This window comes from Hemiscyllium ocellatum, chromosome 49, assembly GCF_020745735.1.
Source record: "Hemiscyllium ocellatum isolate sHemOce1 chromosome 49, sHemOce1.pat.X.cur, whole genome shotgun sequence".
Classification (NCBI taxonomy): Eukaryota; Metazoa; Chordata; class Chondrichthyes; order Orectolobiformes; family Hemiscylliidae; genus Hemiscyllium; species Hemiscyllium ocellatum.
The window spans coordinates 8829440-8840521 of NC_083449.1; the positions used below are offsets into that span (position 1 = coordinate 8829440).

The window sequence follows — 11082 nt, forward strand, 5'->3', positions numbered from 1 at the left end:
CCTCCTCACATTTCATCCTGCCACCCAGATCCCATTGCCACCAAAGTTTGGATAGGCAAGCTACCCAATCCAAGGGCATGTGGCTCACAATGGTGGCAGAAATGCCTGAGAAAGGATTGGGGGTGAGGTGGACAAGATGGGTGGAGGGCAGCATCAATCGAAGCAGTGAAGACCCACAAACCTTTGCGCTTCACAGCTGCACAAGTGCTAGCCGAAGAGAAGACCAATATACTTGCTTTTCCCGACTATCCCCGGGAATTCTTATAAACATGCCCCAACACCTGGATGGGCATATTTTGAGACAAAGAGGTTAGTTTATCTAACAACATGACCCACAGGATAATCTCACGAGAATACTGTTACTGTAGGGTGTTGAATGTGTCAATGTGGAAGATTGGCATCTGTACTTCCCATTATGCTCCTTTTCAGCAGCCTCAATGATATAAGTCTTCCCCTTGAATTCTTTGCTAGTGTTGTTTACAATCCAGTCATAGCTCATCGAATGAAGCTCTCAACCTGCATTGCAGCTAAGAGTAATCCGGTCTCCAGTTAAGAATCTGTCCCATATTGGCTCCATCATTAGCATGGGTGCTCCAGTTTCCACTGATGAACCTAATCCTCAGAGAAACACACACACTCTAGGGGGGAGAATTGAAATCATCTTAATGCAGTAACTTGCCACTCTGACAGCTCAAGCTGGCTTGGGCTGGTGAGTGGTAAGTAACATTCTCACCTCACAAATGCCAGGAAATGACCATCTCCAACAAGAAAGAATCTAACCATCACTCCATTGACATTCAAAAGTATTACCATCACTGATCCAATCAATAGCAATATCCTGGGGGTTACCATCGAGAGAGAATCTTGCCATTGCCACTTGACATTCAATGGTGCTACTAGCACTGAATCCGCTCAATATCAATATCCTGAAAGATACCTCTGAGACAGATTCTCACCATCAACCTCATGACATTCAATGGTATTACCATCACTGATTACCTGCACTATTAACATCCTAGGTGTTACCATTGAAAGAGAATCGAACCATTATCCTTTGACATTCAGTGGTGTACCATCAGTGAGTGCCTCTCACTATAAGCATCGGGGGATTTACAATTGAGAAATTAACCATCATCCCTTATTATTTAATGGTGTTACTAACACTGAATCCCCCACTGGCAAAATCCTAGCAGTTACCATTGAGGGAAGATTGAACAACCGCCTCCTTGATGTTCAATGTATGATGATGCTGTCACTTTAAAAAATAGATTATTTTGCCCTGGGTTTCTTTTATTTTGAAGTGAGAGTGCAAAGTCAGGCTTGCTCAAGTGTCTAGGTCAAAAGGCCTTTAGATTTTTCTAAAACAAATGTTAACAATGGAAGGGGAGTCTAGTTTCGAGTGGTGCTGGAAAAGCACAGCAGGTCAGGCAGCATCGAGGAGCAGGAAAATCAATATCTGCTACTCTCACTCTTCTCCTGAATCATCCTCGCAATACTTTCCTCTACGTCTCTTGGACTATTAGGAGGCCTGTAGAAAACTCCTAACAGTGTGACCTCACCTTTCCTATTTCAAACCTCAGCCCAAACTACCTCAGATGGCAAGTCATCCTCCATCGTCCTTTCCACTGCTGTAATACTATCCTGGACAAGCAATGCCACACCTCCCCCTCTTTTACCCCCATGTCTGACCCTACTAAAACATTTAAACCCTGGAACCTGCAACAACCATTCCTGTCCCTGTTCTACCCACGTCTCTGTAATGGCCACAACATCGAAGTCCCAGGTACCAACCCACGCTGCAAGTTCACCTACCTTATTTCTTATACTTCTGGCATTGAAGTATACACACTTCAATCCACCTTCCTGTTTACAGGCACCCTCCTTCAAGATCGATGCCATGTTCCTAACCTCCCTACACTCAAGGTCCTGTACCCTAAAGCTACAGTCCAGGTTCCCATGCCCCTGCAGAGTTAGTTTAAACCCTCCCAAAGAGCACTAGCAAACCTCCCCCCAAGGATACCGGTGCCCCTCAGGTTCAGGTGTAGACCATCCTATTTATAGAAGTCCCACCTTCCCCAGAAAGAACCCCAGTTGTCCAGAAACTGGAATCCCTCCCTCCTGCACCATCCCTGTAGCCACGCATTTAACTGTTCTCGCTCTCTATCACGTGGCACGGGTAACAAACCAGAGACAACAACTCTGTTCGTTCTAGCTCTGAGCTTCCAACCTAGCTCCCTCAATTACGGAATCACTGGCATTAGTGCTGACACTATGGAGCTTGCCAATATGTAATAAAATAGAGCCGCACTGGGACTCACCATACCTTCTCGTATTTTTAGAATAATCACTTGCCCTGAAAATACACAATTAGACACAATCGATAGGTTCCATGGATCTTATGTCAATAACGGGAAAACAATTCAACAGTTCTACCTTTGAAAATTGTTCCATCCAAAAGTCATGTTTTAAAATACATCAAAGTGATGTATCCTAGGCATTTGGTATGCTTTACTTTATTGGTCAGAATATTGAGTACAGGAGTTGGGAGGTCATGTTGCGGCTGTACAGGACATTGGTTAGGCCACTGTTGGAATATTGCGTGCAATTCTGGTCTCCTTCCTATCAGAAGGATGTTGTGAAACTTGAAAGGGTTCAGAAAAGATTTACAAGGATGTTGCCAGGGTTGGAAGATTTGAGCTATAGGGAGAGGCTGAACAGGCTGGGGCTGTTTTCCCTGGAGCGGAGGCTGAGGGGTGACCTTATAGAGGTTTACAAAATTATGAGGGGCATGAACAGGATAAATAGGCAAAGTGTTTTCCCTGGGGTCGATGAGTCCAGAACTAGAGGGCATAGGTTTAGAGTGAGAGGGGAAAGATATAAAAGAGACTTAAGGGGCAACTTTTTCCATGCACAGGGTGGTACGGGTATGGAATGAGCTGCTAGAGGAAGTGGTGGAGGCAGGTACAGTTGCAACATTTAAGAGGCATTTGGATGGGTATATGAAGAGGAAGGATGTGGAGGGATATGGGCCGGGTGCTGGCAGGTGGGAGTAGATTGGTTTGGGATATCTGGTTGACATGGATGGGTTGGACCGAAGGGTCTGATTCCATGCTGTACATCTCTATGACGCTAATGTCTTTTCCATCATCCAAAGGAAATGGAATTGGGATGTAGATTCAGGTCTGAGATGGAGAGATTTTTCATCTGGATGGAGAATCGAAGGTCCTAGGGTAAAATGATCAGATTGGCCATGAACTCATCAAATGGCTGGGCAGAGTCGATGGGCTGATTGGCCTACTGCTGATCCCATGCTTTAACATGATGACACAGGTTTTCATTTCTTAACTGGTGATGCATAATTCAGCTCATTTGCGGAGATCACTTGGTAGGCCTTTGCACAAAATATGGAGTTTCTATATTGAAGGTGATTTGCCAGTTTGGATCAGAAATTGGCTGGCTGAAAGGAGGGTGGTGGTTGATGGTATGTATTCATCCTGGAGCTCAGTTCCCAGTGGTGTGCCATGAGGATCTGTTTTGGGGCCGCTGCTCTTTGTCATTTTTATAAATGATCTGGATATGGGCATAGAAGGATGGGTTAGTAAATTTGTGGATGACAGTAGGTAGGCAGAGTTGTGGATAGTGCCAAAGGATGTTGTGGTTTACAGAGGGGCATAAATAAGATGCAGAGCTGGGCTGAATAGTGGCAAATGAAGTTTAATGTGGAAAAGTGTGAGTAGTTTACTTCAGAAGAAATAACAGGAATGCAGAGTACTAGGCTAATGGTAAAATTCTTGTCAGTGTAGATGAACAGAGAGATCTCGGTGTCTAGGTGCCTAAATCCCTGAGAGTTGCCACCCAGGTTGATAGGGTTGTTAAGAAGATATGTAGTGTGTTGGCGTTTATTGGTAGGGGGATTGAGTTTCAGAGCCAGGAGGTCATGTTGCAGCTGTACAAGACACTGGTAAGATCACACTTGGAGTATTGCAAGCAGTTCTGGTCACTGCATTACAGGAAGGATCTGGAAGCTTTGGAAAGTGTTCACAGGAGATTTAGGAGGATGTTGCCTGTTTGGAAGGAAGCCTTACGAGGTCAGGCTGAGGGAACTGAGGCTGTTTCGTTGGAGAGGAGGAGGTTAAGAGGTATATAAGATATATATATCGAGATATATAATAATCAGAGGGTTAGCTAAGATGGACAGCGAGAGCCTTTTCCCTCAGATGGTGAAGGCTAACATGAGGGGAAATAGCTTTAAATTGAGGGGTGATAGAGAAAGGACAGTTGTTCAGGGACAAGATCTGTACACATTTTGAAGCGAATGGACTTATTACTGACATACAACATGTTTTTTTTCCTCGCAGTGAGTTCATGCCTCATTAACTTGATCGGGTTTTTGAGGAGGGGTCAAAGATGATTAAGGAGGGAAAAGTCCATATTGTCTATATGGACTTCAGTAAAACCATTGACAAGATCCCTCCTGGCAGACTGGTTCAAAAGGTGAAGTCACATGGTTTTGACGGTGAGCTGGCAAGGTGGATACAGAACTGGCTTACTCATAGGAGACAGAGGGTAGCAAAGGAAGGATGCTTTTTGGAGTGGAGGCTTGTGACTAGCGGTCTTCCACAGGGATCAGTGCTAGGACTTCTGCTGTTCGTGATCTACATAAATGAGTTGGAGGAAAACATGGCAGGTCTCAGTAATAAGTTTGCAGACAGTACAGAGTTTGGTGGAGTTATAGATAGTAAGCAAGATTGTCAGAGGATAGAGATCAGTAGGAAGTATGGGCAGAAAACTGACAGATGGAGTTTAATCTGGACAAAAGTGGGGTGATTTGTTTTGGGTTGTCATATAGAGATGGAAAATATACAGTGAATGGCAGAATCCTGAGCCAAATTGATATGTCGGGAGATCTGGGTGTGCAGGTCCACTGATCACTGAAGGTGGCAATGCAGGTAGATAACATGGCCGGACAGGCTGCCCAAAATAATTCACTTATAATGAACTTCAATATAGTGGCCATAAATTAAAGCATGCTGGGAAATGGAAACCAGCCTTAATAAAAGTGACTGTGTCAGTCCGCACACTGCAGAATGCAGACAGACTGCAGCTGCCCACAGACAGTTTGCAAACAAACCTGACAGCTGCAGACCCTACAACACACACGTGGAGTTGGGCGCTGAATGGAACAATGGACTGTTGCCATCGGGATGATCGGGAGCATTGAGTCATTTGCGAGACAGAGGCACACAATTCCCTTATTTGGAGGGGGCTATGTGCACAAGCACCTACCATAATGGACATCGATGAGCCGACACCTAGCTGGGTCTGGTTGAACAGGGTAATCAAACCTGATCAATCTATTAGCAGGTCCTCAAGTTCCTCCCAAAAGGGCGTGAAGGTTTGGAATGACGAGAATTGCCACAAAACCCCACTCAGTGTGGTAAATCGAGAATAACCATTGCAAATGAAGACACATTCAAAATAACCGGAAGACGACAAGGACATCGTCACATGGAGCTCAGCCACGTTCTAGTGTGGTGGTATGTGATCATACAAAGTTAAATAAAGTATAAGATAGTTTGCGGTGTGTCTTGTTAGTTTCTAGTATACTTTGTTGTCCTAATATTAATTGCGTCAAATAAATGAGTATTTTTATTAAGAGTCAATTCACAGTTCTTCTGCTGATCATAAGAATTTAAACAATCGTGTTGCAGGTGCAGCAACAAGATAGTAAAAAAGGCCTACGGCATGCTTTCCTTTCTTGGAAGGTGCATTGAGGATAACAATAGGCAAGTTATGCCGCAGCTCCATACAACTTTAGTAAGATCACACTTGGAATATTGTGTAGAGTTCTATTCATCACACTACCAGGAGGATGTGAATGTTTTGAAGAGGATATAGAAAAGATTTACGAGGATGTTGGCTGGTAAGTGGGATTTTAGCTATGAAGCAAGGTTAGATAGACTGGGTTTATTTTCGCTGGCATGCAGGACATTGAGGAGCGACTGGATAGGAATTTATAAGATTGTGAAAAACATGGAAGGGTGGAGGCTTTTCTTTTTGGTGGAGAGATCAATTCTCGGAGACACAGGTTCAAAGTACTGGGAGAGAGCAGTGGAGAAATCTAAAAGAGACACATGAGGCAGATTTTACACACAACGCGTAGAGAGTACCTGGAATGCAATGCCAGAGCGGGTGGTGGAAGCTGACAAAATATCACCATTCAGGAAACTCCTGGGCAAATGCATGAATGAAAGGATACAGATTAGCATAGAATGGCAAAATGTGTTGGTGCAGGTTTGAAGGGTTGAAGGACCTGTTCCTGTGCTGTATTGTCCTTTGTTCTTAATGCATTTAAATGTTTCCAGGAGACCTTCATTCACTGTTCCAGGATGAAGATCAGGTATTAGTGACTTGTTTACCTTTGACATCATTACATAACCCAGCACCATTTCCTTCCTAATCACTTTTGCCCTTCCACTCAACTCCTGGTTCTCTAACATTTCTGGCACTTATTTGAGTCCCCTTTTGTGAAGACAGAAATATAATACAAGTCCCAACCCTCTGCCACTTCTTTGTTCCTAGTATAATTTCACTTGGATTCTGACTGTACTAGATTGACTTTTATCTTTATAGACCTGTTGTTCTCACATATTTATAGATATTTTTACAGCTAATTTCTCCTACACTATTTTCCTCCATTCTTAGCACTATATTCAGCAACAAATTCTTCCCAACAGGATAAAACACGAAGGGTGAATATGCACATTAAACCAGGGCTCACAGTGACAGTGTTAATGAATGGTCCAATTTTGATGGGCGTGCACTCCTGTGGTAGTTCTTTCAATAATGATGTATTTACTGCAACATAATTTAATCTTATAAAAACATGATGCTCAAAGTTTTACCAGGAAAAATATTATCTGTCTGTCTATATATCTGATCTATCCTACCCAAACTATCCGTCTATCCTATCCAATCTTTCCTCGCATACTTAAAAGATTTAAAAGTAGAAGTTCAAATCCAAAACTTTGAATCTTAGCTGTGTGTGAGAAACAATGCACTAATTAGACAACAACAGAATACAGCAACTCTAATGAGAGACTGATCAAGTAAAGTACTGAAATGCTACAACAACTGACAATGTGTCTTAGTGAACATTTGCCAGAATTCAGACACATAATAAATCATTTGGTGAGCTACTTACTGTTTTGATGGAATGGGAGAATCCAGCTAATGTTCGCACCACAGGAAGGGATAGATGTCAATTATTTCCAGAAAAGAAACAGTCCTGAAGCTAGCAGCCTCTCCAACAGAGTGTGTGAATTGCACTGACAAATTCTAAGAATCTGCATACTACTTCCTTGTTTCAACACTTCCCTCTTTTTTAAATCTTTTAAAAGGACTTGCACTGGGTCAGTGTAGTGCCTTTTTCTTCCTCAAGATGCATGAAATCAATGCTGCAATTGTGTGGTTCAATGGAAAGAAGGAGAGAAAATATGCAAAAAAGTCAATCCGTATTGGTATTGCAGACGGGTGGGTATCAGTGAATCTTGGAATTGCATCACACTTCCCAGCACGTGCAAAAGACAGAACTGTGTCTGGAACCTTTTGTTTTTCAAGAAAAAAGAGTGAGGGACAGTACTATATTCTAGATGTGTTACTGCTAACAGGGGGAAATGTCTCATTGGAGGCAACATCTCAGCATTTATGGGATACACACAATTATGTGATTACCATGTTGCCTTCAGTGTAGAGAGAGAGAGAGAGAGAAAATAGATAAAATGCACCAGTACAAGCTCCAAGGTCTAAGTGATGGCACCAGTGTGGTTATCTTCGACATTGGTTGGCTCAGTCTGAGGTGGCAGCATTGACATTGGCTTTCAACAACTGGGAGCCTCTGCAGACAATGGAGAAGACAGCATATGTAGTCGGTGTCAGATAGCTGCAGCAATGAATTAGGCCTGAATCCATACTCTGGGTAGATCAATAGGAGCAGCAGTTTCTTTAGTGGCAGTGTGGGTGACCCAGTGTGGGCTCTCCTGGAATAGACTGTGTGGACAAAATGTGGCACAGAGGAGGAGATTGGGCCCTTGTAGAAAGTGCTGTTGCAGGGTGACTAAAGACTTTTAAAAGACCGTAATATTCGACTTTCTGCTTTATTTCTATGTTTTTCTTCTTCATACAAAGAACTACTTTAATATCTAACTCTTAACTTTGTTCTTTCTTTTTATCTTGTTCTTATTATTCTGTACCTAAGTATTTATACCTGAGTTGGTGTCTTGTGTGGCAACACTACACACTTTTCACTGTACTCCTATACTTGGGTACTTGTGACAACAAAATCTAAATCTGAGAAAGGCAATGTTAAACCAGATTTGCGTGTCCCTTGTACATACTTACTTGCCATTGCCATACTTAAAAGATTTAAAAGTAGAAGTTCAAATCCAAAACTTTGAATCTTAGCTGTGTGTGAGTCATACAGCACAGAAACAGCCACTTTGACCCAACTCATCCATGCTGACCAAATATCCTAAACTGATCTAGTGACATTTGCTAGCATTAGCCCAAGTCCCTCTAAATAATTTTTATTCATGTACCCATCTAGAAGCCTTGTAAATGTTGTTATTATGGCCATCCACCAATTCCTCTGGCAGCTCATTCCATACAGTCACCACACTCTGAATGAAACAATTGCCCCTTAGGTCACTTTTAAATTTTTCCCCGCTCATTTTCAACTCTTGCCCTCTAGATTTGGTCTCCCCTACCCTAGGAAAAAGACTTTGGATGCAAAAGCTATCCATGCCCCTCACAATCTTACCAATCTCTATGAACACCCTGGTTATACGTAAAAAGGGAGGAAATAGAGGGATATGAATCCTGTAAGTGAAGACAGTTTTAGCATGGAATGGCAAAATGTGTTGGCACAGGCTTGGAGGGCTGAAGGGCCTGCTCCTGTTTTTTGTTGCCCCTCAGCCTCTGACACACCAGGCAAAACAAAAAGCTCCAGTTTATTCAGCTCCTCCCTATAGCTCGGGACTTCAACCCTGCCAGTTTTTTTTATGAACTCTTTCAAGGTTAACAACACCCTTCCCAGAGCAGGGAGACCAGAATTGAAAGCAGTATTCTAAACGTGGCCTCACCAATGTCCTGGACAGCTGCAATGTGACAGCTGTCTGTCTATATATCTGATCTATCCTACCCATACTATCCGTCTATCCTATCCAATCTTTCCTCACATACATAATTTCTTCACTGAGATTCCAACTTACTTGGAGTATACATGAAATTAAAGCGTTGTTAATGCTGATTTTCCAGGCCTAGAGTTAAAATACATTGTGTTGAAGCTGTAATTTACAGAAACACATTTTTGTCAGATATCCTTACTGAAAATATTTGATTCAATGAGGCTTGACTAAGTCATTTCAAATTTTCAGTTCCTCCTTGAGACAAAGGACAGTTGGGGTCTAATCTCACACAATACATTTTCCTAACCACAGCATTCATTCAGAGAACATGTCTTTGAGCAGACAAGTCTATAAATTGTGCATTTCCAAGCAGAGTTTCACAATTAGGGATAGAAACTACTTGAGTGTAATTCTGAGAGAAAAGAAACAGAAAGTTCTGCTTTCGCGATAGAGAAATGTTCGAACAGGAGTGGTCCTTTCAGCCCCATGAATCTGCCATCCTGTTGAATAAAATCACGGCTGATCGAGCCCTTCAATTCAATTTACACATCCCATTCCCATGAACCCAGTTAACGGTTAGCAATCCGAAATCTCTCAGCCTCTACCCCTTCAACATGCACAGTAATAACTGACCCTAGCCCTGTGCAGGTACAGAATTCTGAAGGATTACAAACTACCAAGCAAAACAAAATAAACTGTAATTTCAGACCTTCATTCACTGTTCCTGGATATAGATCAGGTATTAGTGATTTGTCTACCTTTAACATCATTACATAGCCCAGCACCATTTCCTTCCTAATCACTTTTGCCCTTCCACTCAAGTCCTGGTTCTCTAACATTTCTGGGCACTTATTTGAGTCCTCTTTTGTGAAGACAGAAGTATAATACAAGTCACAACCTTCTGCCACTTCTTTGTTCCTAGTATAATTTCACTTGGATTCTGACTGTACGAGATTGACTTTTATTTTTATAGACTTGTTGTTCTCACATATTTATAGATATTTTTACAGCCAATTTCTCCTACACTCTCCTACACTATTTTCCTACATTCTTAGCACTATATTCAGCAACAAATTCTTCCCAACAGGATAAAGCACGAAGGGTGAATATGCACATTAACCAGGGCTCACAGTGACAGTGTTAATGAATGGTCCAATTTTGATGGGCGTGCACTCCTGTGGTAGTTCTTTCAATAATGATGTATTTACTGCAACATAATTTAATCTTATAAAAACATGATGCTCAAAGTTTTACCAGGAAAAATATTATCTGTCTGTCTATATATCTGATCTATCCTACTCAAACTATCCGTCTATCCTATCCAATCTTTCCTCGCATACTTAAAAGATTTAAAAGTAGAAGTTCAAATCCAAAACTTTGAATCTTAGCTGTGTGTGAGAAACAATGCACTAATTAGACAACAACAGAATACAGCAACTCTAATGAGAGACTGATCAAGTAAAGTACTGAAATGCTACAACAACTGACAATGTGTCTTAGTGAACATTTGCCAGAATTCAGACACATAATAAATCATTTGGTGAGCTACTTACTGTTTTGATGGAATGGGAGAATCCAGCTAATGTTCACACCACAGGAAGCGATAGATGTCAATTATTTCCAGAAAAGAAACAGTCCTGAAGCTAGCAGCCTCTCCAACAGAGTGTGTGAATTGCACTGACAAAGTCTAAAAATCTGCACACTACTTCCTTATTTCAACACTTCCCTCTTTTTTAAAATCTTTTAAAAGGACTTGCACTGGGTCAGTGTAGTGCCTTTTTCTTCCTCAAGATGCCTGAAATCAATGTTGCAATTGTTTGGTTCAATGGAACGAAGGAGAGAAAATGTGCAAAGAAGTAAATCCGTATTGGTATTGCAGACGGGTGGGTATCAGTGA

The 11082-nt window shown here is 41.9% G+C and overlaps 1 protein-coding gene across 2 annotated transcripts in view; it reads right to left on the bottom strand.

Moving 5' to 3' along the window:
• LOC132837093 (Fc receptor-like protein 5) overlaps positions 1-10833 on the bottom strand; it is an 85093-nt gene extending 74260 nt beyond the window's left edge. The window contains exon 1 of one of the 2 annotated variants that reach the window (XM_060856780.1): positions 10739-10833. The gene's annotated coding sequence lies outside the window, so the exon portion shown is untranslated. Of the gene's footprint in view, positions 1-7204; positions 7294-10738 lie in introns of those variants that run through there. The other variant, XM_060856782.1, reaches the window with a different exon arrangement.
• Positions 10834-11082: the final 249 nt, after the last annotated feature.